Genomic DNA, 27,403 nt, shown 5'->3' with positions numbered 1-27,403 from the left:
GTAAAAAGGGGAATCTGATACTTGTTAAGGCCAGTTTACCCCAAGGGCAGGATCTATACAGACTTTCTGACAATCTCCTTTTGGTAAGCAGCCACTCACTATCCGATTCTGGTCACGTGGTGTTGCATGCAGCATTGAACTTCGCAGACATGTGAATTCACCCAGAGGGAAGGAATTGTCTGTGGAACTCTGTATTGAACACTTTATTACCATCACTATCACCTGAGATTTATGTGCATGTAATTGTTTGCATGTCACCTTGTTTGCACGTTTATTTTCAGAATGACAATCTGCCTATGTAAACAAGGCAGATTGTCATTCTGTCAGAAGGGAAGGTATTGATCCTGTGTTTCTGCAAAGCAGGAACAGGGATCTTTGCCATCCCCTAGTCAAAGCACCTCCCACACAGTGAGTAAGCACAGGCTAGGCACACAGATAACCCTTTGATAGCCCCTGTTAACCCCTTCCCAGCCAGTGCCATTAGTACAGTGACAGTGCATATTTGTCAGCACTGATCACTGTTTTAGTGCCACTGGTCCCAAAAAAGTGTCAGTTAGGGGTTTATTTACTACAGCTAGAGAGTGCAAAATTAGTCACTTTTTCTGCATAGAAACCAATCAGCTTCTAGCTCCATCTTGTTCAATTAAGCTTTGGCAATAAAACCTGGAAGCTGATTGGTTTCTGTGCAGAATTGTGACTAATTTTGCACTCTCTAGCTTTAGTAAATAAACCCCTTAGTGTCAGCCAGATGTCGGACTTGACCACCGCAATATCGCAGTCTGGCTATAAGTTGCTGATCACTGATATTACTAGTGAAATAATTGAATAAAAATATCCCATAGTTTGTAGGCGTCAAACCAATCAATATACACTGATTAGGATTTTTTTTACTGTAAAAATGCAGCAGAATACATATTGGCCTAAACTGATGAAGAAATGTTTTTACATTTTTTTGGGGTATGTTTTAAAGCTGAAAGTAAAAAATATATTATTTTTTTTTTCAAAATTGTCAGTAGTTTTCGGTTTATACCACAAAAAAATAAAAACCGCAGATCAAATGCCACCAAAAGAAAGCTCTATTTGTGGAAAAAAAAGGAAGAAATTGTATTTGGGCACAGTGTCGCTGTGGCGTATTGCAAAAAATGGCCTCAGGGCTGGATTAACATAGGGGCTATTGGAGCTGCTGCTCCAGGCCCCTACCTTCATATAGACCCAGCAGGGGCTGACTGGCTAATTGACCAGTGCCACTGCCCTACTACCATCCACTGCCCTACTGACACCATTCACTGCCAACCCCCCAACACCCCCCCCCCCTTTTTTAAAATAATATATATAAAAATTAAATTGTAAAAAAAAAATTACAAAATTGAAATTGTAAAAAAAGTAAAATATTTAAATAAAAATAGTATTGATACTGTCCCCTGCCCTACTGACACCATCCACTCCCAACCCCCAATACCACCCTCCTTTTTAAGAAAATATATAAAGAATTAAATTGTAAAAAAAAAAAAATAAATAATACTGATACCGTCTACTGCCCTACTGACACCATTCACTGCTCTCTTCTGCCCCTACCCCCTTTCCCAAAAGCATTGTGAAAAAAATGTATAAAAAATTAAATTGTAAAAAAAATTACTGACCCTGTCAATTGCTCTACTGAAACCATCCATGCCCCCCAAAAAAGCATTGTAGGTAGATGTAAAAAAAAAAAAATTAGACAAAATTATACAAAATGTGGGTTCATTCACACCGGTTCTCTTTCACATACAGTGTGAATTAGCAGTAAGATATTTGTTTTAATAAAAAAGATTTTGGGGTTGTTACTTTGTTTCCATAAAAAATGCCCTCTGAAATCCCCAGCACCAGACCCATGATGCTCTTAATCCGGCCCTGCTGGTCATGAAGGGGTGTAAACCTTTCAGGGGTCTAGTGGTTAATGGACAGTGATACTTAAAAGCTTAACCCCAAGCCTTATCTTATTTCTGCACAGTTATACAGACTCCTCTCCTGTATTAATTTGCTTTCTAAATTCACTGCATTCTGTAAGCTTGTGTTTTAGAATTTTCAGCTAGAGTTCAACTTACTTCTTGGCTGAGGAGTATCTAGCATCATCTAGGTATTTTCTCACCAGCCTTGACCCTGACCCACTTCTTTCATTCCTTGGTTTTCAGTTATTTTAACCACTTGCTTACAGGGAACATATACCCCTTTCCTGCTCAGGCCAATTTTCAGCTTTCAGCGCTCTCACACTTGACAATTGTATGACAATTGCACGGTCATGCTAAACTATACCCATATTACATTTTTATCATTTTTTTTCACACAAATAGAGCTTTCTTTTGGGGGTATTTGATCATCACTGGGTTTTTTTTATTTTTTGCTAAACAAGTTAAAAAAAGACGGTAAATTTGGGGGGGGGGAGTTTTCATAATTTGTTATAAAATTTTTCTCCTTCATTGATGTGCGCTGATGAGGCTGCGCTGATGAGGCTCTGATAGGTGGCACTGATGAGGTGGCACTGATGGACACTGATCCAGAGGCACTTATGAGACTGTACTGATAGGTGGTACTGATGAGCACTGATAGATGGCCCTGATAGACACTGATAGGTGGCACTGATAGGCAGCACTGATAGGTGGCACTGATGATGAGGCACTGATGAGCACTGATTGGCACTGATAGGTGGCACTGGTGGGTACTGATTAGCAGTACTGATGGGAACTAGAAGGTGGCACTGGTAGGCACTGATTAGCAGCACTGGTGGGGCCAGAGTGGGACTGATGTCCCTGTTACATAAGCCGTTGATCGGCTCTGATATTTTTCTCCGATGACCGGCTTCTGTTTGTATTACCTGATCAGCTGTCATTGGCTGACAGCTGATCACGTGGTAAAGGGTCAGGATCTGTGAACAGCTGAGTCCCAAGGACTCAGTGATCACAGAGCTTGGGAGGACATCCAGGTACGTCCTCCTGGCAGTTTAGGCCTGTGCTGTAGCCGTCTTTTGGCTATAGCGTGGATGTGAAGTGGTTAAGCGTGTAAACTCAACATCACATGTAGCATTACATAGGGCAATCTGCATGCAAATGCAGCTTGCCCAGGAACACCCACTCCTTCAGACTGACCTCCACCTAGAAAATACATTTTGATATTTGTACAAACCCTTCTAAGAGACAGCAAATGCTTGCATCAGGATTTAACCCTTTATAGGCAAGTACTGAGGCAGGATGCTGTTCTGTTTTCAGGAAGCTATTTACAGTACCCTGTAACCCCATCCCTCCAGCAATAATCTGATTATACGGCACAGAGGAGCACAGAGATCCAGTGATATAACTAGGTCAAAAATAAGGTATATAATGAAAACTGCAAGGTATTATTTTATAGGTTAATTGGCATGTTGATGAAGATGGGAACCAAGAAAAGCAAAATATACTGTAAACAGTATAAACTTCAGCTTTAATAAGTGCTACATGTCATATGATTTGGTAACTTTAGCCTGTAATTAAAGAAAAGCAAAATATGTATTCAACTTATTATAGAAAGTAGTTCTTGATTATATCAGTTTTGAACTGTTTTATACAGTCGTCAGAATACAACATATGTGGGTTATACACTACTTCAAAAATGATTATTATGAATAATGTTAATTGTTGTGTAAGAAGAAAATTAATATAGGTTAATCATCGGAAATTATACTCCATTATGCATTTTGTTCAACTGATTATAATAATATATTTATGAGCCACAAAGATTACAATAATTAAAAGAAAAATTATCCAATCTTACATTTAATTAAAACAATATAGGAATAACTGTATTTCATTTTAAAATCCTTGCTCATGTGTTGCAGTGAGTCATAAGATCTACTTCCATAAATAGGCAGTTATGCTCATCATGCTGGTGTCTGCTTGACTTCAGCAAATTTACATACACAATAAGCTTCTTTAATCAACATTAATGAATCTAAAACTAACCATATGCATTTGACACTCAGTGGTTGGATGTGCAGGTACAAGGCAACTGCTGAAAATTATTACATATAGAAGATCTTTTGATTAAAGAAAATGTATGAATAGGGGTGGTTTTGTATACATTTGATTTCTATATCTCCAACAGGATTACACAATTTAATTTTAAAAACAGTCTTATTTATTTAAACAGGTAAAAATGAAATATTATAACAATTTTTTTTTTTTTTTACTTTTAAGTTGGCAGCTAACATTTATTTTGGGGGGGGGGGGATGTTCAGGGGAATGACTCAGTTGTTATTGCACAGTTTCACTTGAGGTTTCAGTGAAAGGTCAGCTACAGTATCGCACAAAAGTAAATACACCCCTCACATTTTTGTAAATATTTTATTCTATCTTTTCATGTGACAACACCGAATAAATTACACTTTGCTACAATGTAAAGTAGTGAGTGTACAGCTTGTATAACAGTGTAAATTTGCTGTCCCCTCAAAATAACTCAACACAGCTATTAATGTCTAAACCGCTGGCAACAAAAGTGAGTACACCCCTAAGTCAAAATGTCCAAATTCGGCCCAATTAGCCATTTTTTCCTCCCCGGTGTCATGTGACACATTAGTGTTACAAGGTCTCAGGTGTGAATAGGGACAGGTGTTATTATATATATATATATTATAAATTTCTCAGGTGTGAGAAATTTATAATATATATAATTTCTCAGGTGTGAAAAGGGACAGGTGTAATTATATATATATATATATTATAAATTTGGTGTTATCGGTCTCACTCTCTCATACTGGTCACTGGAAGTTCAACATGGCACCTCTCTGAAAATATGAAAAAAAGAATTGTTGCTCTACATAAAGATGGCCTAGGCTATAAGAAGATTGCCAAGACCCTGAAACTGAGCTGCAGCACGGGGGTCAAGACAATACAGCGGTTTAACAGGACAGGTTCCACTCAGAACAAGCCTCACCATGGTGGACCAAAGAAGTTGAGTGTACATGCTCAGCATCATATCCAGAGATTGTCTTTGGGAAAAAGACATATGAATGCTGCCAGCATTGCTGCAGAGGTTAAAGGGGTGGGGGGTCAGCCTTTCAGTGCTCAGACTAGATGCCGCACACTGCAACAAATTGGTCATCCCAGAAGGAAGCCTCTTCTAAAGGAACACAAGATGCGCAAGAAAGCCCACAAACAGTTTGCTGAAGACAAGCAGATGAAGGACATTAATTACTGGAAAAAAGCCTGTGGTCTGATGAGACCAAGATAAACGTATTTAGTTCAGATGGTGTCAAGTGTGTGTTGCAGCACCCAGCTGAAGAGTACAAAGACAAGTATGTCTTGTCTACAGTCAAGCATGGTGGTGGGGCTGTCATGGTCTGGGTCTGCATGAGTGCTGCCGGCACTGGGGAGCTACAGTTTATTGAGGAAACCATGAATGCCAACATGTACTGTGACATACTGAAGCAGAGCACAGTTCCCTTCCTTCAGAGACTGGGCTGCAGGGCAGTAATCCAATATAGTAACGACCCCAAACACACCTCCAAGATGACCACTGCCTTGCTAAAGAAGCTGGGGGTAAAGGTGATGGACTGGCCAAGCATGTCTCCAGGCCTAAACCCTATTGAGCATCTGTAGGGCATCCTCAAATGGAAGGTGGAGGAGTGCAAGTTCTCTAACATTGTGATGTCGTCATGGAGGAGTGGAAGAGGACTCCAATGGCAACCTGTAACGCTCTGGTGAACTCCATGCCCAAAAGGGTTAAGGCAGTGCTGTAAAATAATGCAGATACTACAGATATTGTGAGATACTGTATATACTATATATATATATATATATATATATATATATATATATATATATATATGTGTATAGGCACTTCAGTTTATATCAGTTTATGTCATTATTGCTGAAGAAAATAGTGTTAGGTCCTCCCCCAGTCCATATCAGGCCCCTCGGGTCTGGTGTGGATTTTAAGGGAATCCCTGCGCCAAAATGAAAAAAAAATGGCGTGGGGTTCCCCTTAAAATCCATACCAGACCCTTATCCATGCACACAGCCTGGCTGGCTAGGATGGGGGTGGGGGCAAGCGAGCACTCCCCCTCCTGAACCATACCAGGCCACATGCCCTCAACATGGGGGGGTGGGTGCCTTGGGGCAGGGCCAGCCAGGCTGTGTGCTCGGATAAGGGTCTGGTATGGATTTTAGGGAGAACCCCACGCCATTTTTTTTTTCAATTTTGGTGTGGGTTACCCTTAAAATCTATACCAGACCCGAGGGGCCTGGTATGGACTGGAGGGGGGGGGGACCCCATGCTGTTTTTTTATTTTTTTCTATCTGTATTGCCGTGAGCCAACAATACATTACAGCCACTAGCAAGTTTAAATGACATTTTTTCCTTTAGAAATGTCAGTATTGCTGCAGCAGGCTCCATACATCGTACAAATGTGCCACTTTACAGGCACATTGAGGGGGGCCCCAGGCACGATATTTAAAGGAATTGTTTCAATTCAAGCATTATTAAAATCACTGCTCCTGTAAAAACTTTTTAAATTTTTTTTTTGCATTGATTCATGTCCCCTGGGGCAGTACCCATGCCCCCATACACGTTTTTGGGCCAATAACTTAAATTTAAGCCTTTAAAATTAGGACTTTTGATTTTTCATGTTCGTGTCACATAGATTTTAATGGAGTTTGCATGTTCGCTAGATTATTTCTCCTGTTCGAGATGTTCTGGTGTGAACCGAACAGGGGGGTCTGTCCCTAGTAGAAAAACTTGAATAGCATAGGTGTCATTCAAACCTGGATGAAGCATATCTGTCCTATATAAAATGATTTTGGGGAACATGTTAAAGGTCTCAAGCTTGAAATCTATAAAAAGAAAATCCTCTGGAGCTAAGTCCAAGGCAGAACAAGTAAGCAAGTTCCCAGACATTTGGGTCTTTTGATGCCAACTATGATGAATATAGAATTTCTAAGGAGATGGAAAATGGTTATGGATCACTTGCACCTGAAAATTTGGATCTGTCAAGGGGAAGTACAGTGCCCCTTCAAAGATAACATCAGAAGATAAATGTAGGTTTTAGGGCTGGAAGTTAGACAGCACTGAAGGCTGTACTGTAGCTGGTGCTGGAGGCTACTGGATCTGGAGGTTGGGTAGGAGCTGGAATTGTTGAGTAAAGTTGCAACCTGAAGTGCAAGCTGGTGCAGGGGATTAGGCTGCAACAAGACTTGAAGGCTAGGTGGTACCTTTGAACCAATGACTTTCTGTTTGGATATACTGACAAGAGTCTTGCTGATTGTAATGGAAGTAACTTTGAGGAATAAAAAAATAGTGGGTACAGGAACTACAACTGAGGAAGAGTGTTTAATCTTGGTCAGTTTAGAAAACACAATCAGGAAGAATGTAATTCCCAGGAAAAAAAAATCAAATTTGTGGATATACTTCAGAAGTTCCGCAATGTACCACTTGCCTTATCAAAAATGTCTTCAGATCATAACTTGATTTTACCGTCTTCCAAGTATAGAACAATAAATCTGGACTTTGCATGTGCTTGTGTGAGTTTGAAAATGGATACCATGCCAAGTAAGAAAGGAATTTAAGAAAATGTCCATGATATAAACTCAGTTCAGAACATTATTCTTTGCTTGCTATGATGTTGGTTCTATCTGACAGGAGGAATTACAGCAGGCTTAGAGTTTGGCCAGAATTTTTCTCACAATAAGGTATAGTGGAACTGCATGTTATAAGCCTGACCTTTGAAATTCCTCCCATAAACAGGATATATGCAGTAGTGAATTTAGGTTCAATTATTATTATGTATTATTACCAATCTGTGGAGAGGTATCACATTTCAGCACCTATGTCATCCCACCAAGCAAGGCATCACATTAGAAAACACTGTTGGAGCCAAGGTTAATAATAAGATACAAGCCACCAGGCAAGGTTCAGACTGAATTAGAACTCAAACTGTGATCAAATGACAAGACGAGTTTGGAATTGGTGGTTCAGACACTGGAATGTAGAAAATGTGGAAACTAGGGTTGAAAAATAAGGAACTCTGAAATTCAAGAGCAAGAAGGCCAGCTGAATAGCAGATTGGCATTACTGGTTCCTTCCTACATTCAAAGAAGGTTTTGTAAAAACTTAGGATGCAATCAATAAAGAGCTTATGCAGGGCTTTTCAAGGCTGAAGGTTGATCAGGTGTTAGTATCATCAGAAACTATATTGTTTGCTGAATCTGGTGACATGATACAAAGCTGTGGCCCAAATCAAAAGTTAAGCATCACACTGTTTTTGAATTCTGACATCACATTTAGGCAGAACCACAACAAGATTATTACAAGCTACATATATCATCTCCCTTAACTGTGACAACTACATATTTAGTTGTTTCTGCTAATACAGCCACATAAATCATTGCAGTTTGTATCTCTTGCACTGTCATTTCTAGACCCATTTCACTAACTAATCACAGACCTAAAGCAAACATACAGTGACACTGTGGCTAAGTGGATAGCAGTTTCACCTAGCAGCAGTAGGGATGTTGGTTTATATCCCAACTACAATACTACCTGCCTGGAGTTTGCATGTTCACCCTGTGCCTATGTGGGATTCCTCCCATGCTGCAAAGACAGGCTGGCATGTTCATTTCCTTCTGTCTAGATTGGCCCTAGTATATATTATTGTGAGTTAGGGATGTTAGATTGTAAGCTCCTTGAGGGCAGGGATTTATGCAAATATACTATGTGTATGTAAATTGCCGGTGCTATATAAATACCTGTAATAAATAAATAAGTCTGAACACCTAGCCTGCAGTCCTGTTTTTGGAAAGTGGCTCACTAAGTACTGAATTCAGGATCAGGATGACAGAATCAGAGCTTGGACTTTTACAAGACAGTCAGTAATGACTGCTTCTATATTTTTCTATCCCCCCAGGCTCCCCTAAAATAATCATGCTTTCTCAGGGGACTAATAACTGTTAGGATAGTAAGGGCTGCTAATGAATTCATTTTAAAGGAAACAAGTATTCAGATCAGGAATTATATTCTCAACAGTTTTCTGCTTGTTATCAGTAACTGAATATATTGAAACCATAGACAGCCAGGCAACTTGCATTTTGAGAAGGACTATTCTAGACTGCATATTGGGATGGTCCATTTTTGGGCATTCAAGTTGCTGCCTGGTGATATAAAATCTTAAAATTGACTGTCCAGTGGTAGGGTCCTGAAAAGTTCTGAAAACTCCAGCACCGGTATGGTGGCATCCTGATGAGGTGTGACAATAAGACTGGTCAGAAGCACTGGATCATTGGTCTCCTCTGGTGCAGAAGACACCATGAAGGGTCATTCAATTAGTACGTTAGTACAGCAATCTCCCCTGCTGTTCTATTGTGTTCTGACAGGGGGATTGCCCGTCCCGACCCACTCCAGTCAGCATTCTCAGCCATTGGCTGAGAGCGTTTATTGGGAGCTGATTGACAGACCTTTTTTGGTTATGCCCCTTCGAACGTGTGACTCCAGTACACATGGGCCGAGTATCGGCCGGTTTCTATTGAACCAGCCAATGCCACCTGACATGTGTACTAGGCTTTAGTGTTTAGTTTATAACAAATTTACTTCTGTGTACTATTTAGGCCCATTGTCAGTCTAGTGTTTCTGTTGCTCATAACAATTTGGCAGTAGCATTATAGGTAAACGTCAACCCGTTTGTGGGATGTTGTTTCTTCTCTAATTAAAACCATGTATGCCAGGGAGAAAACTGTGGCATAACAATGTCAGCAATGTTTTCTCTCCAGCTGCCGGAAAGTTGTTGCCAAGGTCAGGAGCAGTGGTCTGACATGGGCCAAAATGGTACACAGAAGTCAATAGTGTGATATAGACCTTAGAATAAGTAAATCCCCCACCATTTAGATGAATCTCAAACTTTAGGATACACTGTTCCACATCCACTTTTTTTCTTTCATTATTGTTCCTTTACAATTGACAACAGGCCCATTCCAAAAAAAAAAAAAAAAAAAGGATTCTGCTTGGTGATCGTCATTTCACCTCTTGTAATCTCCCCTATTTTTATCAATTCAAAAATGAATATAGTATTGTGCTGCTGCATTAAATGTTGCTTGGAAGAATACTTAATATAATTTGAAACACTTCTACATTGGGGAGCTCTATAAACTAACCTAGAGGGGCAGAGGAACCAATTAATTATAACTACTCGAGCAGAAAATCTGTCAGCATGAGCATTTTAAATTACCTGGGCACACCTAGCAGATTTACATTCTCTTGGCATAAATTTACTTTTCCCACAAAGAAGGAAAAAAAAAAACATTTCATAATTCCATCTGAGTACATAACAAAGGCTCTTGACAGCTAAGTACCACCTTCCTCACTTGGGGGTTAAAGGCATCTCCAAGGACTTTTTAGCTTATGCAAAAATCTGGCTCTTGACGGGAGGATGGGCAACAGGAAATGAAAATCTCCTGTAAAGTACAGACTAAGAAAGAGCCTACAAAAACAAAGGAGGCTTGGTCTCTCCTGGCAGGAGGCTAACTGCATTCTTTTGTTAAATATTAACATGACATAGAGCAGGAGAAATGGATGTCCATCACCGGAATAAGTAGGAACTAAGTGAATATTTTAGGAACAAAGAGGTGTCTAATTTAAATGACTTAAGAAACATAATCAGGAATGCCATTTATAACACAAAGGCACATGGGGATGTCATTGATTTGTGACTAGTAGCAATATTTTCCTAGATTGACTACTGTACAGAAATATAAATAAAATAAACTTTCTTAACTTAAAACTACATTTCAAAATATCTTCCAAGTGCCTTTAGGACAGATAAAAATTTGCTAGTCATTAATTAATGCAGTCCTGATAGCTCCTCTTGTATTCTGGCACTTGAATGTTTCTGTTCTTATTGTCATTTATCTAATTTCATCATGTATTAGTAAACTTTGGGAATAATGGAATGCTGGTAATGAACACTGAAATTCAAGTGAAACATACTCAATACATTTTGTGGCGTACATTTTAAATTCAGTAATTGTACAACTAATTGTTGATCACATAATTTCTCTAAATAGTGGTTTAGTACCTGATATTTTTTATGAAAATCTTAGGACTTGTTAGTACCAGATGCATTACCATGCATTTTTCTGCCATTTCAAGTACAGGCAAAATGCATGGACATCAGAAAATCCATAAATTGAAAATAAAATCCTGCATATTGCATTTTGGGCGTTTGGCACTGCTGTTTAATATTCAAGTTAAACTAAGTGGAGTGTTTTGTTTTTTAATTTTAGATAAAGTAGGATAGGGTTAAGACCCTTATCAGGTTATTTCTGGCTACCTGTGTCTCCTTGGGAAGATTTCTCTTTACTTTCTCTACTGAAGATACCTCCATCAATAAGAGGACATATCTCCAAACAAAAACAAATTCTCACCTTAGAGAGTTATTACAAGAACAAGTGTCCATATTTAAGTATGTATGTACGTACATTCACCTCTTGCTCTAGTGACAATTATAGCATTTTTTATTTCCTCTCATTTTCTGTCTCAGTGACAATGGTAACCAGGACAAACAGAGAGGTGAATATACCCAACAGGGACACTGGCAACCATACTAATGGTCTAACCCTTCTATACCCTTTTTAAGCCTAAAAATAAAATGTGCATTTACATACATTTCTAATTCTCATAGGCGTTATTTAGTATTGTGTCTACCTTTAGGTTTGTTAAAAGTTACCAATTTTATTTCCATACCTGTCCAAGAATATGTCCCTGAATTAACCAGCATATACAGTTAATACAACACAATAGGTGAACATACACTAAGCTGATGTGAGTAAACTGTAGGCTTAATTTTATTTCGATGGTGTGATTACATTGTTTTCAATCAACATCTTCAAAATAGGTTTGCCTATTGGTGGGTTGCCTTTCTTTTATTGAAATTGTATTACGGACTATAGACCACTTAGTAAAGTACATGCCTGTAGTTTACTGTAAATACGGTACTGTGCTTGTGAGTGTTGTGTCTAAACCATAGAGATGAAAAGGTTGGTGTTGAAATTAGATTTAAAATCAGTTTAATTTCAGCTTGTAAATCTGATTGACTGAAACTAGTTGCTGCACCTTACACCTTTGGTGCCCAATCTGCGGTTTGAAGGCCACAATTGTCCTTTTGGTATATGATGTGGGTCCTTCAGACCTAAGCAGTATATAGTTAGAATATTTTTTTTTTTCCATGAAAGTTTTTTATTAAATTTAAAGGAACAATACAGAGTATGACATATCATAACAAAGGAAAGGAAATACATATTGCAACACGGATATGTACAGCATGTAATATCATCATACAAATTATACCATCAAGGATCTGGAGCGGACCATTTAAGATGTAGCACGTCATACATTACAGTATACGTCTTCCAACATGGACGCACACGGAGATGTTGGTTGTGGTCGGCAAGAAGGAGAGAATATAGTTAGAATATTGATTGGGGTAATAGCATTGATCTTTACTAGCCTCATGTAACATGTTTCCAGTTTTGTATTGTCTTTTTCATTATAGTCCCAGCCAAAAATGTAGCATGTCCACACTCTCTGGCCCTCCTTTTCTTTGTAAGGTCTGCAGTTTATGACAGTCCTCTCAAGAATTACATATAATGAACATTATGTGTGGCCCTTTGGTGATGTCATGGGCTAGAGTTTAAGCCCCCTTTAGCTCATAAGTTGACAATTTACATGTTTGACTGCTGTACTGAAGAAGCAATAATGTGCTCTAGCTATTATATTAGCTATTGAAATAGTCCTTTCTATACTTTTAATGTTTTTGCTTACATGGAAAATCAGTGACCATTCTTTTCATTCATTTTCAGGGAAAAAGGAAACAACCTCTAAGTAAATAAATGGTTTCTTCAACAGGTTTGAAAACTTATGAATGCTAAGGAATGCCATATAATTTAAAATGCACAATATTATCTGGTAGGCCTCCACTACATGACGGTTAAAAAAATAACTTATAATATTAATTATTGTATTAAAACCAGACACTTCTGAACAACCTTCATGAGAGAATTATTTTACTGAAAGCTGCAGTTTTAAGAAATATTAAAAGTGACTTTTGAAACTACATTACCAAGCTCAGAGACTATACGGTTAGGAGATTTGGGCTTACATTCACATTTGTATCTTAAGAACTAGTTGTTAATTTTATTTATAGCATTTTTAATTTTTTTTTAATATACTGTATAAACAAATGCAAACACATACACTTTGTACGTATTATTGGTCATCACTTTGGTTCATTTATATTCAAAATGACACGTGTGTATACATCCTTCAAATGGCTAAATGATGAGCACATTTATCTTGTAACCCAAGTCTAAAAAAATCAGTATACCAATAAACACTAGAAACACAAATGTGATGTTCTTGTTAAATATTTGAAATATAAATGAATGTTTGAATATTCAGTTTAAAGTGGGAGAGATAAAAGAAGCTACAAAGACTTGTCATTGATCTAATATGTGTTTGCTCATTCCTTGAGGCAGTGTATGATGTATAATGGGATTTCTATGGCCCCACATTACAAAAGGTGCAAAGTGCCTTTTCACTTGCAAACTCATGTATTCACGTGGTAAGAGAATGCAAATGTTAAGTCATTTTTTTCTTTTCCATTGACAAAAGTGCCCTCTCCATCATTGTAGAACAGGGTAAAGTTCATAATGATGTCAAGCATTCTTTTCCTGAAACTTAAATAAGATGCACAATATTGTGCTACCAACTTCCAGTCTATTAAATTCTCTGAAAGATTCTAGAATTCTTAAAGTAATGTTACTTAGAATCTATTGCAAAACACAGTTTGCTTTCCAACCATAGCATTCAAAGTTGTAAAAAATGACAATTCTAATGAAGATCTATTATCCTGTTAAACAAATACAGTAGTAAAGATCACTTGTGATGCAGCTAAGCTAAAGATCACACATCCTTGGTTTATAACCGTCTTAAATACCCTGATAATTTACAGCCTCTGGCTCCACAGGGCTCTGGAGCTGTAACATTGTGTTGACTGGGGTTACGCTTTTTGCATGAGCTAGATAAAGATAAATTATTGCAAGATGCATATGGAGTTTGCCACAGTGGAGAGGATAGCTATATGTTTTAAAAGAAACTGTAGCCTTATTTGTTCTGAAGAGCACATTACAACTGATTTACGTGTCTAAAATAAATTAGCATTTTCAAGATGTCAGCAAGGCAGTTTCATTTTAATGGGTTAGTCTAACCAAATTTAGCATTTTGAGTCCTGGCAGATATTGAAGAGTTAAACCACGTAATGGATTCTTATATGCCTCAGGGAACCATTGATTCAGTCTTCATGCATAGGCTTTCATACCTGTTGTGGACATTACTGTAAAGTCCTTTTTTTCTGTACTTACATTTTTATTTACAATATATTGTGGATACATGGGGATACCCAAGACTGTGAGAAATACTCAAAGCTCTTAGTTGGATTGTGGCATATCTAGGGTCTATAACAAGAAGTTTTTACAACTGGAGTCTTCAAAAATGCTAAAAAGGCAATGGGGTAATGAGACTTGTTCTACAACTTAAACATAATTTTTAAAAAGAATGTCCTTTATATTGTCCCTTGTTTTTTTTTTTTTTTTTTTAATAAATACTGTTTTTCCATAATATACATAAAATTAAAGTAATAATAATGTTACATGCTCTTATACAATTTATAGCTAACAGACAATGGTATTATGTCATCTGTATAAATAAAATAGTGGTGATATATAATGCAGTTGTTCAATTATACGGTTTTGAACTGACAGTGAAGGGAAACAGTGTTTTGATGCAAGGTGCAAGGAAGTTAACAATTATACACTATCATTAAATAAAAAACTCTGTTGGGTAAAAGATTAAACTGTACAAGGTCTGTATAGCATTCCTAATATTTATTTTAAAAAAATATGTGCATATTATACTGTGTGTAATAAAACCAAGGTACTAAAAAGTAATATATATTATTTTTGTATATACTTTATTTTTTCAACTTTTTCAAATTTAGGACCTTAAAATAAAATTTGTAAAACTATATTTTAATTTTTTTTTACTCAGGTAAAGGTAAGGCATTTTTTAAAAGTTGGGTCCTCAAGCTAAGTGTGTTGTGTGAAAAGGATGCATGAATTTTAGGACTGGATATACAGAAATAAAGGTCTATCTCCCAATATGTTTCATGTTCAGCTTTAAAATCATTCTTGTATTGTCAGTATATCAGTAGGGATGATCGAACTTTTGAAAAGTTCGGTTCGACCAGAACACCCGAACGTCCCGTAAGTTCGGCCCGGATTTCAGAACCCCATTGAAATCAATGTGACCCGTACTTCGGTAATCAAAAAACACCATTTTGAAGCCCTAAAACCCAATAAATGCCCCTAAAAAGTGCCTAGGGTTCTGGGTCATGCCCCATGGACTATTAATCACACAAAAAAAGTTCTTAAAAATTGTCATTTTTGATAGAGAGCCAATTATTGAAAAGATTATTGAAAAAAGTGTGTGTGTATATATACCCCTATACAGAAGTTCAGATGTTATGCCTGCCTCCAAAGACGCCCAAAAAATGCCCAAAAAAACGCCTGCAACAAAAACGCCCAGGTGTGTTGTTGCTGGCGTTTTTTTGGGCATTTTTTGGGTGTCTTTGGAGGCAGGCATAACATCTGAACTTCTGTATAAGGGTATATATACACACACACTTATATGTATTTATACACATACACGTATATAGGTGTGATAGGAGCAAAGTCCTATGCCTGAAAATAATTTAATTAGCGCAGGCATAGGGTTCTTCTACTTTCACACCTATATATGTGTATGTGTATATATACATAGATGTGTGTGTGTATATATACCCCTACACAGAAGTTCAGATGTCATGCCTGCCTCCAAAGACGCCCAAAAAATGCCCAGAAAAACGCCTGCAACAAAAACGCCCAGGTGTGTTGTTGAAGGCGTTTTTTTTGCCATTTTTTGGGCGTCTTTGGAGGCAGGCATAACATCTGAACTTCTGTATAGGGGTATATATACACACACACTTATATGTATTTATACACATACACACATATAGGTGTGATAGGAGCGAAGTCCTATGCCTGCAAATAATTTTATTAGCACAGGCATAGGGTTCTGCTACTTTCACACCTATATATGTGTATGTGTATATATACATACATGTGTGTGTGTATATATACCCCTACACAGAAGTTCAGATGTCATGCCTGCCTCCAACGATGCCCAAAAATGCCCAAAAAAACGCCTGCAACAAAAACGCCCAGGTGTGTTGTTGCTGGCTTTTTTTTGTGCCATTTTTTGGGCGTCTTTTGAGGCAGGCATAACATCTGAACTTCCATATAGGGGTATATATATACACACACTTATATGTATTTATACACATACACACATATAGGTGTGATAGGAGCGAAATCCTATGCCTGCAAATAATTTCATTAGTGCAGGCATAGGGTTCTGCTACTTTCACACCTATATATGTGTATGTGTATATATACATACATGCGTGTGTGTATATATACCCCTACACAGAAGTTCAGATGTCATGCCTGCTTCCAAAGACGCCCAAAAAATGCCCAAAAAAAAACACCTGCAACAAAAACGCCCAGGTGTGTTGTTGCTGGCGTTTTTTTGTGCCATTTTTTGGGCGTCTTTGGAGGCAGGCATAACATCTGAACTTCTATATAGGGGTATATATACACACACACTTATATGTATTTATACACATACACACATATAGGTGTGATAGAAGCGAAGTCCTATGCCTGCAAATAATTTCATTAGCGCAGGCATAGGGTTCTGCTACTTTCACACCTATATATGTGTATGTGTATATATACATACATGTGTGTGTGTGTATATATACCCCTACACAGAAGTTCAGATGTCATGCCTGCCTCCAAAGATGCCCAAAAAATGCCCAAAAAAACGCCTGCAACAAAAACGCCCAGCTGTGTTGTTGCAGGCATTTTTTTGGGCATTTTTTGGGTGTCTTTGGAGGTAGGCATAACATCTGAACTTCTGTATAAGGGTATATATACACACACACTTATATGTATCTATACACATACACACATATAGGTGTGATAGAAGCGAAGTCCTATGCCTGCAAATAATTTCATTAGCGCAGGCATAGGGTTCTGCTACTTTCACACCTATATATGTGTATATATACATACATATGTTTGTGTATATATACCCCTACACAGAAGTTCAGATGTCATGCCTGCCTCCAAAGACGTCCACAAAAAGCCCAATAAACGCCTGCAACAAAAACGGCCAGGTGTGAAAGTAGCGAAGCCACTATCCTGCTCTACTGCAATTCTAATAGAAACTATATTTTTTCTATGGCGGTCACCCTGACATGGAAGGGTTTGGTCACCCTGCCATAGTAGTCAGAGTCAGTTAACCCTACACTACACTACGGTCCCCCTGACACTTAACACTTTCCCTACAGAAACTAGATTATTAAATCTAACTATAGTGGAAAATAGTACCCTAACTACACTAGATATCCCTTTCCTCACACTAATAATTGCTAAATGACACTTTTGAAGCAGGAGTAACAGAACTTCTTCCACTCTCTTCCACATCCCTGTATTACAATGCTAGAGATTTGGCGGGGCTATCTTATATACTGGGGAGCGTATTCACTACTGATTGGCCTCTGGACCCCCTAGTCACTCCAATCACATTCCTAGCATCCTCCTGCCCCCTCAATTGGCTTTTACTGATGGTTCTGGTCCAATCACTGGCTTTTAAAGCCCAGTTCCTGTCCCATTGCATTTTGGTCGGTTCTGGTTGCCGAATTCCAAACTTTTTCAGCAAAAGTTCGAAATTCAGCCGAATTTCGAACAGTCAATGTTTGGGTCGAACCGATGGTCGACCCAAACCGTTCGATCATCCCTATATATCAGGGTTTAGAAACATGGTGTTTAAAATTATACAAATTAGAGGCACTAGGTATCTGGATTGGTATCTTTAGATTAACAAGGCTGTTAGTGTGTGGGTCCCCTTAGTAATACCTGCACATGTTTCTTTCAGCTTTAGGTAGGTGCTTCAAAAGAGAGGCTTGAAAAATGTGGACCCAAAAATATGTTGTTGTGTTAATGTGAGGAAGGGTACATAAAACTAGCATGCCGCTCGTATGGGAAAGTTAGCTGCTATCCTAATCCTGGAGAGCAGTTCACCATATACAAATTACAGTCTTTAAAAATAATGAACCCTGGCTATATTTAAATTCAACTACACTTTCAAAAAAGTTTTAGAAAGAAAATGCAGCTTGCACCGCCATGTACTATTCCCTGTACACTAAAGTCTGGTATACGTTATTCTTTTTTTTTTTATTTAATTCTATGAAAAAAACCTGAAGAGCTCAGGAGGGGCCGCTGTACTAACTATATGATGTCAGTACGGCCGTCTTCCCTTTGAGCTATTGTGTTCTGATAGGAGGATGCCCCCCCCCCCCACACCACCACCAGAACACACATATCAGCACATAGAAGTCAGTCGAACGGTTGGCCTCTGTCGGATTGACTGCTGTACACACAGGTTGAATGCCGACCAGTTTCTATTGAACTGGATGATGTCGCCCAATGTTCAGCCCAATGTTCAAACATTGACTGGGCAGGAAGCTGTTCCCAGCTAAACAATGTACTAATGTTACTAGGCAATGTAGGAGGCATGTATCAGGCCTCCAATGGTGTGTCCTGCTGCACGCCTGCACCCTGGGACATCAAGATTCTAAAGAGGCAGCCGCAGCTGTGTTGTCATGGCAAAGCACGATGCTGGTGCCGAATGGAAAACTGGGCAGGCCATAAAGTACAGTTACCTTGAGTTATATTTTGAGCCCACCTGATTGCTGTTTAAATAACTTTACATATATATATGGGATTCCTGTTATGTCACTATTTATTAGTCTATGTATATGGCAGGAATATGATGTCATTATGACGACTGGGGGTGGGACTGGGGTCAGTTTTTTGCTCGCTGATTGGTGGACGGTTCTTAAATATTTTCTGTTTTGTATCACACTTTGTTGCATGCCTGATGAAGGGGTCTTGTGTGGCTCTGAAATGTTGCTGTTTTCTGTAACAGTGTGATTGCTGAATAATGCTTTGGACCCCTTCTTGAGATCCATAGTGTGCTGGTGACATTTCTCACTCTGACTTTTCATAATTCCAACCAGTGGCGGCTTCAATACCCACTTCCATCAAGCCATTTCTACAGGAATGTGTGCTCTGGGAATAGTGCATTGGAATCTCTGGTGTGGAGAGGGCACAAGGTGGCAGAAAGTTAAAGCCTCAAGCAGGTAGGTTATTGTTTTGGCTTTTGGCACCCTTGCATAGCCATTCACAAGCCTCCTTACATTTTTGGTGTGTGATTCAACACATTCCCTTGCCTTATGCCAGAACCTGAGATTGGTCCAAAGTTTAAAGGCGGAATTCAGACAAAGAAACTGAGGATTTTGTGGGGCTGACACTTAGAGGTCAAGGAAGTGTGCACCTCAGCAGCAACCAGCAAGATACACCCTTACTAATATGCTATAGCTTGGGTGGCACGGTCCCGCTTTGTATCACCTGATATCTACAATGTCTCTCTGGACACTGGACTTCATTTCATGCCCAGAAGGGGCCTGGTGATGTGCAGCACTGGGATTGCAGAAACCTTCCTCCCTGTGTGTGCCGAATGTGGAGTCCTGACTTCGGCTCTCACACCCTGGGCCCACTGTGGGGAGTGCCAGACCTTTCTCTTTATTGTTCTCCCAGTCAGGGAAGCTCTGTGTGATTGCCTGGCACCCTGCTACGAAGCACAGTGGCCGATTGCTGCTAAGGTCAGCACCACGGCCATGTCATCTGCAGAGCAACACCTGGACTCTCCAGACCTGGTGGAGAAGGAGGACAGCACCCACCAGGGCTCATCTTAGGACCACATGGTTGAGTGCTCCCCAAGTGACAGTAGGGTCAAGTTATGTCAAGAGCCTGCGTTGAACGTACAATTCCTGAAAGAGTCTAAGGCACTCCCCCATACATCAGCACTGCTACACACAGGTCTTTAGCTCCTGGTGAGAAGCCTATAGAGTGGCCTGGAGCTTTGTGAGATGCCCCTGAGGGTACTGCCATGGTCTTTTTTGTATGTTGTTATGTTGCACTTTACTACTGTATTGTTATATAAAGGTTTACAAAAGACATCTTCCTGTGTATGGGTTCCCCAGGAGCTATAGGTCTAATTCAGTAAGAGGCATGCCAGACCTCTGCAGACAGATCACTGCTTCCCCACAAAGTGCAAAGATCAGACTCTGAAGCATGTATGGCATTGGACAGGCTTTTCTACTCAGGCTATAACTTTTAGAAAGAAAACAAACGTTGATCATGAGAGAAACTGAGGCAGAAGAGAACATTGGAATACTAGTCAGTACCAGCGTGCAAAGGTGTTTGCTTTGGAAGAATAATCTCTTCTAACGTTGGGTGTTCTATCTGTGTGGTTGTTGCTGTGTTATGTAAAATTATTAGTTTCAGTTTTAAACTTTAGAATAGGGTGCCTCCAGATTGTGCGGAATTTTAAAGGTTGACTTGTCTGAAAAAAGGTTGAGAAACACTGCCCCAAGCTACTGCTTAGGTTACTAGTGAAGAACCTGGACCATAGTGTCTCTAGTTAATAGCCAGTTATTTATATGAAGCTGATAAAGATTTTCTATTATTTTTAATATAAATTTAAGCTCTCATGAAAGCCAAACCTTCTCTTCCTTTTAAATCTTACAGAGAATCTGCAACTAAATAGAAAAAAATATATATATATATATAATAATAGCTGCTCCATTTAGCTGCAGTCAAACACAATAAACCCATTCCAGTTTCATACAAACTGAGTTAGTGCTGCAATCAATTTCGTGTAAATCATAGGCACCATTTGCTGTTGCTGAAAAGCTTTGACACTGCTAACAATGAAGATAACACTGATATGTTTTCTAGGCACATTTATCTGCAATAAGCAGGGGATCATCGGTAATTCTGAACCTTAAATGACTCTGTAATGAATTGTGTAGCACATGGTATAAAAAAAAAATATGACCACAAAGCAACATACATTTTTTTTTTCATTAACAGCAGTGGACATTTGGATGTGGATTATTTATATAGGAATAGTTATTTTTAGGTGAATCTGAAGCATACATGGTTGCATTCATATATTATATGTATTGGAGTAGCCTGGAGATATGCATGGAGAACTTCTGTATCAAATACTCTTTGATTCCATTGTTGTGGTAGAATGCTACCCAAGACTGTGTTTAGACATCGGGCTGTCCTAGGCACATGAAATGATGATGCCCTTTTCTACAGGTTCCACCCTTTTTTATAGATCATGTCATATGGTTATATTAACTCAAATGAATGCAAGAATGGTAGCACCATATGCTGATTTATATATAGAATTACCACAGCACTTTACATTGCTGCCCTTATAAACAGCTTGAAAATCTGGTGGTGTCAGATTTACTCACATGTGTAAAGATTTGGCCAGAATTAAAAAAAAAAAAATGCATTGTGTTTTGTCTCTCTACAGTACTCTACTGCTCTAATCACAGGTTCCTAACTTTCTTTTGGTAAAAACTCACCCACATTTATCAAGATGCTACACCACAGTGCATGTTGGGTTTCCTCTGTGCGCATCTCTGTTCTACTTCATAACTAGGAAGCACTGGGGACATTGGTGAGATGAATGAATGATCAAACAGAAGAGCAACAAATAATAATATTTGTATACAGTGCGTTGCGAAATTATTCGACCCCCTTGAACTATTCGATCTTTTGCCACATTTCAGGCTTCAAACATAAAGATATAAAACTGTAATTTTTTTTGAAGAATCAACAACAAGTGGGACACAATCATGAAGTGGAACGAAATTTATTGGATATTTCAAACTTTTTTAACAAATAAAAAACTGAAAAATTGGGCGTGCAAAATTATTCAGCCCCCTTCAGTTAATACATTGTAGCGCCAACTTTTGCTGCCATTACAGCTGTAAGTCGCTTGGGGTATGTCTCTATCAGTTTTGTACATCAAGAGACGTAAATTTTTGCCCATTCCTCCTTGCAAAACAGCTCGAGCTCAGTGAGGTTGGATGGAGAGCGTTTGTGAACAGCAGTTTTCAGTTCTTTCCACAGATTCTCGATTGGATTCAGGTCTGGACTTTGACTTGGCCATTCTAACACCTGGATATGTTTATTTGTGAACCATTCCATTGTACATTTTGCTTTATGTTTTGGATCATTGTCTTGTTGGAAGACAAATCTCCGTCCCAGTCTCAGGTCTTTTGCACACTCCATCATGTTTTCTTCCAGAATGGTCCTGTATTTGGCTCCATCCATCTTCCCATCAATTTTAACCATCTTCCCTGTCCCTGCTGAAGAAAAGCAGGCCCAAACCATGATGCTGCCACCACCATGTTTGACAGTGGGGATGGTGTGTTCAGGGTGATGAGCTGTGTTGCTTTTACGCAAAACATAACGTTTTGCATTGTTGCCAAAAAGGTTGATTTTGGTTTCATCTGACCAGAGCACCTTCTTCCACATGTTTGGTGTGTCTCCCAGGTGGCTTGTGGCAAACTCTAAATGACACTTTTTTATGGATATCTTTAAGAAATGGCTTTCTTCTTGCCACTCTTCCATAAAGGCAATATTTGTGCAGTATACGACTGATTGTTGTCCTATGGACAGAGTCTCCCACCTCAGCTGTAGATCTCTGCAGTTCATCCAGAGTGATCATGGGCCTCTTGGCTGCATCTCTGATCAGTCTTCTCCTTGTATGAGCTGAAAGTTTAGAGGGATGTCCAGGTCTTCGTAGATTTGCAGTGGTCTGATACTCCCATTTCAATATTATCGCTTGCACAGTGCTGCTTGGGATGTTTAAAGCTTGGGAAATCTTTTTTGTATCCAAATCCGGCTTTAAACTTCTCCACAACAGTATCTCGGACCTGCCTGGTGTGTTCCTTGTTCTTCATGATGCTCTCTGCGCTTTAAACGGACCTCTGAGACTATCACAATGCAAGTGCATTTATACGGAGACTTGATTACACACAGGTGGATTCTATTTATCATGATTGGTCATTTAGGTCAACATTGGATCATTCAGAGATCCTCACTGTACTTCGGGAGAGAGTTTTCTGCACTGAAAGTAAAGGGGCTGAATAATTTGAATCATTTTGCATGCCCAATTTTTCAGTTTTTTATTTGTTAACAAAGTTTGAAATATCCAATAAATTTGATTCCACTTCATGATTGTGTCTCACTTGTTGTTGATTCTTCACAAAAAATTACAGTTTTATATCTTTATGTTTGAAGCCTGAAATGTGGCAAAAGGTCGCAAAGTTCAAGGGGGCCGAATACTTTCACAAGGCACTGTATATATACAGTATATATATATATATATTTATATATATATATACAGTATATACACTATATTACCAAAAGTACTGGGGCACCTGCCTTTTAATGGCATCCCAGTCTTAGTCCCTAGGGTTCAATATTGAGTTTGCCCACCCTTTGCAGCTATTACAGTTTCAACTCTTCTGTGAATGCTGTCTACAAGGTTTAGGATTGTGCATATGGGAATGTTTGACCATTCTTCCATAAGCACATTTGTGAGGTCAGGCACTGATGTTGAACAAGAAGGGCTGGCTTACAGTCTCTGTTCTAATTCATCCCTAAGGTATTCTATCTAGTTGATGTCAGAACTCTGTGTAGGCCATTCAAGTTTCTCCACCCCAAACTCACTCATCCATGTCTTTATGAACCTTGCTTTGTGCACTGGTGTGCAGTCATGTTTGAAAAGGAAGGTGCCATCCCCAATCTGTTCCCACAAAGTTGGGAGCATGAAATTGTCCAAAATGTCTTGGTGTGCTGATGCCTTAAGAGTTCCCTTTACAGGAACTAAGGAGCCAAGCCCAACCCCTGAAAAATAACCCCACACCATAATCCCCCCTCCATCAAATGATTTGGACCAGTGCACAAATCAAGGTCCATAAAGATATGGATGAGCGAGTTTAGGGTCGAGGAACTTAACTGGCCTGCACAGGGTCCTGACCTCAACCCGATAGAATACCTTTGGGATGAATTAGAGCGCAGACTACAAGCCAAGCCTTCTCGTCCAACATCAGTGGCGGACCTCACAAATGCACTTCTGGAAGAATGGTCAACCATTCCCAAAGGCACACTCCTAAACCTTGTGGACAGCCTTCCCAGCAGAGTTGAAGCTGTTAAAGCTGCAAAGGGTGGGCCAACTCAATTTTGAACCCCGCGAATGGGATGCCATTAAAGTCCATGTGAGTGTTAAGGTAGGCGTCCCAATACTTTTGATATGATATATATACATATATACATATATATACATATATACATATATATATATATACAGTATCTCACAAAAGTGAGTACACCCCTCAGATTTTTGTAAATATTTTAATATATCTTTTCATGTGACAACACTGAAGAAATTACACTTTGCTGCAATGAAAAGTAGTTAGTGTACAGCTTGTATAACAGTGTAAATTTGCTATTCCCTCAAAATAACTCAACTCACAGCAATTAATGTCTAAACCGCTGGCAACAAAATCGTTTGGGCATGGGAGTGGCAGTGTCTCTCAGAAGTCAAGATGGGCAGAAGATCACCAATTCCCCCAATGCTGCGGCGAAAAATAGTGGAGCAATATGCAAAAGGAGTTTCTCAGAGAAAAATTGCAAAGAGTTTGAAGTTATCATCACCTACAGTGCATAATATCATCCAGAGATTCAGAGAATATGGAACAATCTCTGTGCATAAGGGTCAAGGCCGGAACACCATACTGGATGCCCGTGATCTTCAGGCCCTTAGACGGCACTGCATCACATATAGGAATGCTACTGTAATGGAAATCACAACATGGGCTCAGGAATACTTCCAGAAAACATTGTCGGTGAACACCATCCACCGTGCCATTCGCCGTTGCCGGTTAAAACTCTATAGGCCAAAAAAAGAAGCCATATCTAAACATGATCCGGAAGCACAGGCATTTTCTCTGGGTCAAGGCTTGTTTAAAATGGACTGTGACGACGTGGAAAACTGTTCATTGGTCAGACAAATCAAAATGTGAAGTTCTTTTTGGAAAACTGGGACGCCATGTCATCCGGACTAAAGAGGACAAGGACAACCCGAGTTGTTATCAGCGCTTAGTTCAGAAGCCTGCATCCCTGATGATATGGGGTTGCGTGAGTGTGTGTGGCATGGGCAGCTTACACATCTGGAAAGGCACCATCAATGCTGAAGGGTATATCCAAGTTCTAGAACAACATATGCTCCCATCCAGACGTCGTCTCTTTCAGGGAAGACCTTGCATTTTCCAAGATGACAATGCCAGACCACTCACTGCATCAATTACAACATCATGGCTGCGTAGAAGAAGGATCCGGGTACTGAAATGACCAGCCTGCAGTCCAGATTTTTTACCCATAGAAAACATTTGGCGCATCATAAGAAGGAAGATGCAACAAAGAAGACCTAAGACAGTTGAGCAACTAGAAGCCTGTATTAGACAAGAATGGGACAACATTCCTATTCCTAGATTTAAGCAACTTGTCTCCTCAGTTCCCAGACGTTTGCAGACCATTATAAAAAGAAGAGGGGATGCCACACAGTGGTAAACATGTGTTGATGCCATGAAATTTAAAATCAACGTATTTTTCCCTTAAAATGATACATTTTCTCAGTTTAAACATTTGATATGTCATCTATGTTGTATTCTGAATAAAATATTGAAATTTGAAATTTCCACATGATTGCATTCTGTTTTTATTCACAAATTGTACAGTGTCCCAACTTTTTTTAATCGGGTTTGTAGAATTACTAAACATTTTCTTTTTTTTTTCCAAAATATTTTATTGAACAACAGTGTCAGGTTTACAGTATTGTCATACAATTGTTGGAACAAATAATATTGTTCATTGTATACATGACAGTTGCATGAAAAACGTACAAGCATAAACGGTCATATTGTATTTCAAACTTAAACTTTAATGGGAGATTTTGTATTAGGTAAGATACATCAATCCGCTATAGGTGAGCTTAACATTTAATACAGTAACAAGTCTTCTGTCTGAGGTTAAGAAAATTCAAGAAATTGTCATAATCTTGTTTGAAAATTTAGATAATTGTATGATACCTGTGATCAGTAGGAATATAGCTTTACCAACCGTTCTGTCTTGAACATCTGGTTAGCAATTTGGACTAGTATGGGAGTTTAGTAAATTAAAAAAGATAATTAGAAGAGTGAAAGGCTAGAAGGGAGAATGAGAGGGATAGTGAGGGAGAGTGGGGAAAGGGAAGTGAGGATGGAAGGGGGCTGGGGAGAAGGGTGGGTTGGTTGTTCTCTCCTCAGTCTCCGCTATGGATTAGTTACATACCGCGTAATGGTGCAGTAGATTGGTGGGGAGTAAGCAGATAAAGCTCCTATTGTTAGAAAGCTGTTAATTGAACATGTCGAAATGGGTCCTCCCGAGCTCATTCCTTGAGTAGGGGTGGGAGGCCTCATGTCTCTTGATAAACAGAGGGGGTTAAACATGATGTGCAAGAACAATCAATACATTTTTAACATGGATGGTCAGATTATGGTTGTCTCATTAGTGTCAGGTATCTGTCCTTGGTTCGGAAGTGATTCCAACATGTCCAGGTCTGTGCGTATTTTGCTGGGGAGTCTCGGGCTATGAAGATAAGTTCTTCCATCTCAGCGATTTTGTCAATTTGTTTAAACCATTCAGGGATGGTCAGGATGTGAGATGATATCCAGTGTTGGGGGATACACATTTTGGCCGCATTAATCAGAGGTAAATCTAGGGTTTTACGATATTGGTGAGCCGGTATGTCAGAATGGTGAAAAAGGAATTTGACTGGGGTATGATCTAAAGAGTATGTGGAAATCAGTGTTGCTAAATTGTGGACTTGTAACCAAAATGGTTGAATTAATGGGCATGACTATAGGATATGTAGCAAGGTACCTGGCTCCTTGGTGCATCTTCAGCATTTATTGGAGATGGTAGGGTTGTATTTGTTTAGAATTATTGGGGTTCGGTACCAATGGGTCAGGGTCTTGTAATTGTTTTACTGGATTTAAACATTTAGAGAGCCTTTGTGGGCAATTGTAAATATACGTTCCCACTAGTTTTTCGACATTTCTAAATGTGTTTCTCTTTCCCAGGTTGCGCACACCTTTATGGACTTAGGGGAGGTGTCTGCAAATAGCATAATATAAATATTGGAGATCAAATGTTGCTGGGATGTGGATTGTGAGCATAAATGTTCAAAGGGAGTGAGTGCTCATGAGATTGATGAG

This window comes from Pelophylax lessonae (genome assembly GCF_965119305.1).
Source record: "Pelophylax lessonae genome assembly, chromosome: 7".
Taxonomy (NCBI): domain Eukaryota; kingdom Metazoa; phylum Chordata; class Amphibia; order Anura; family Ranidae; genus Pelophylax; species Pelophylax lessonae.
This window is presented reverse-complemented; position numbering follows the sequence as displayed.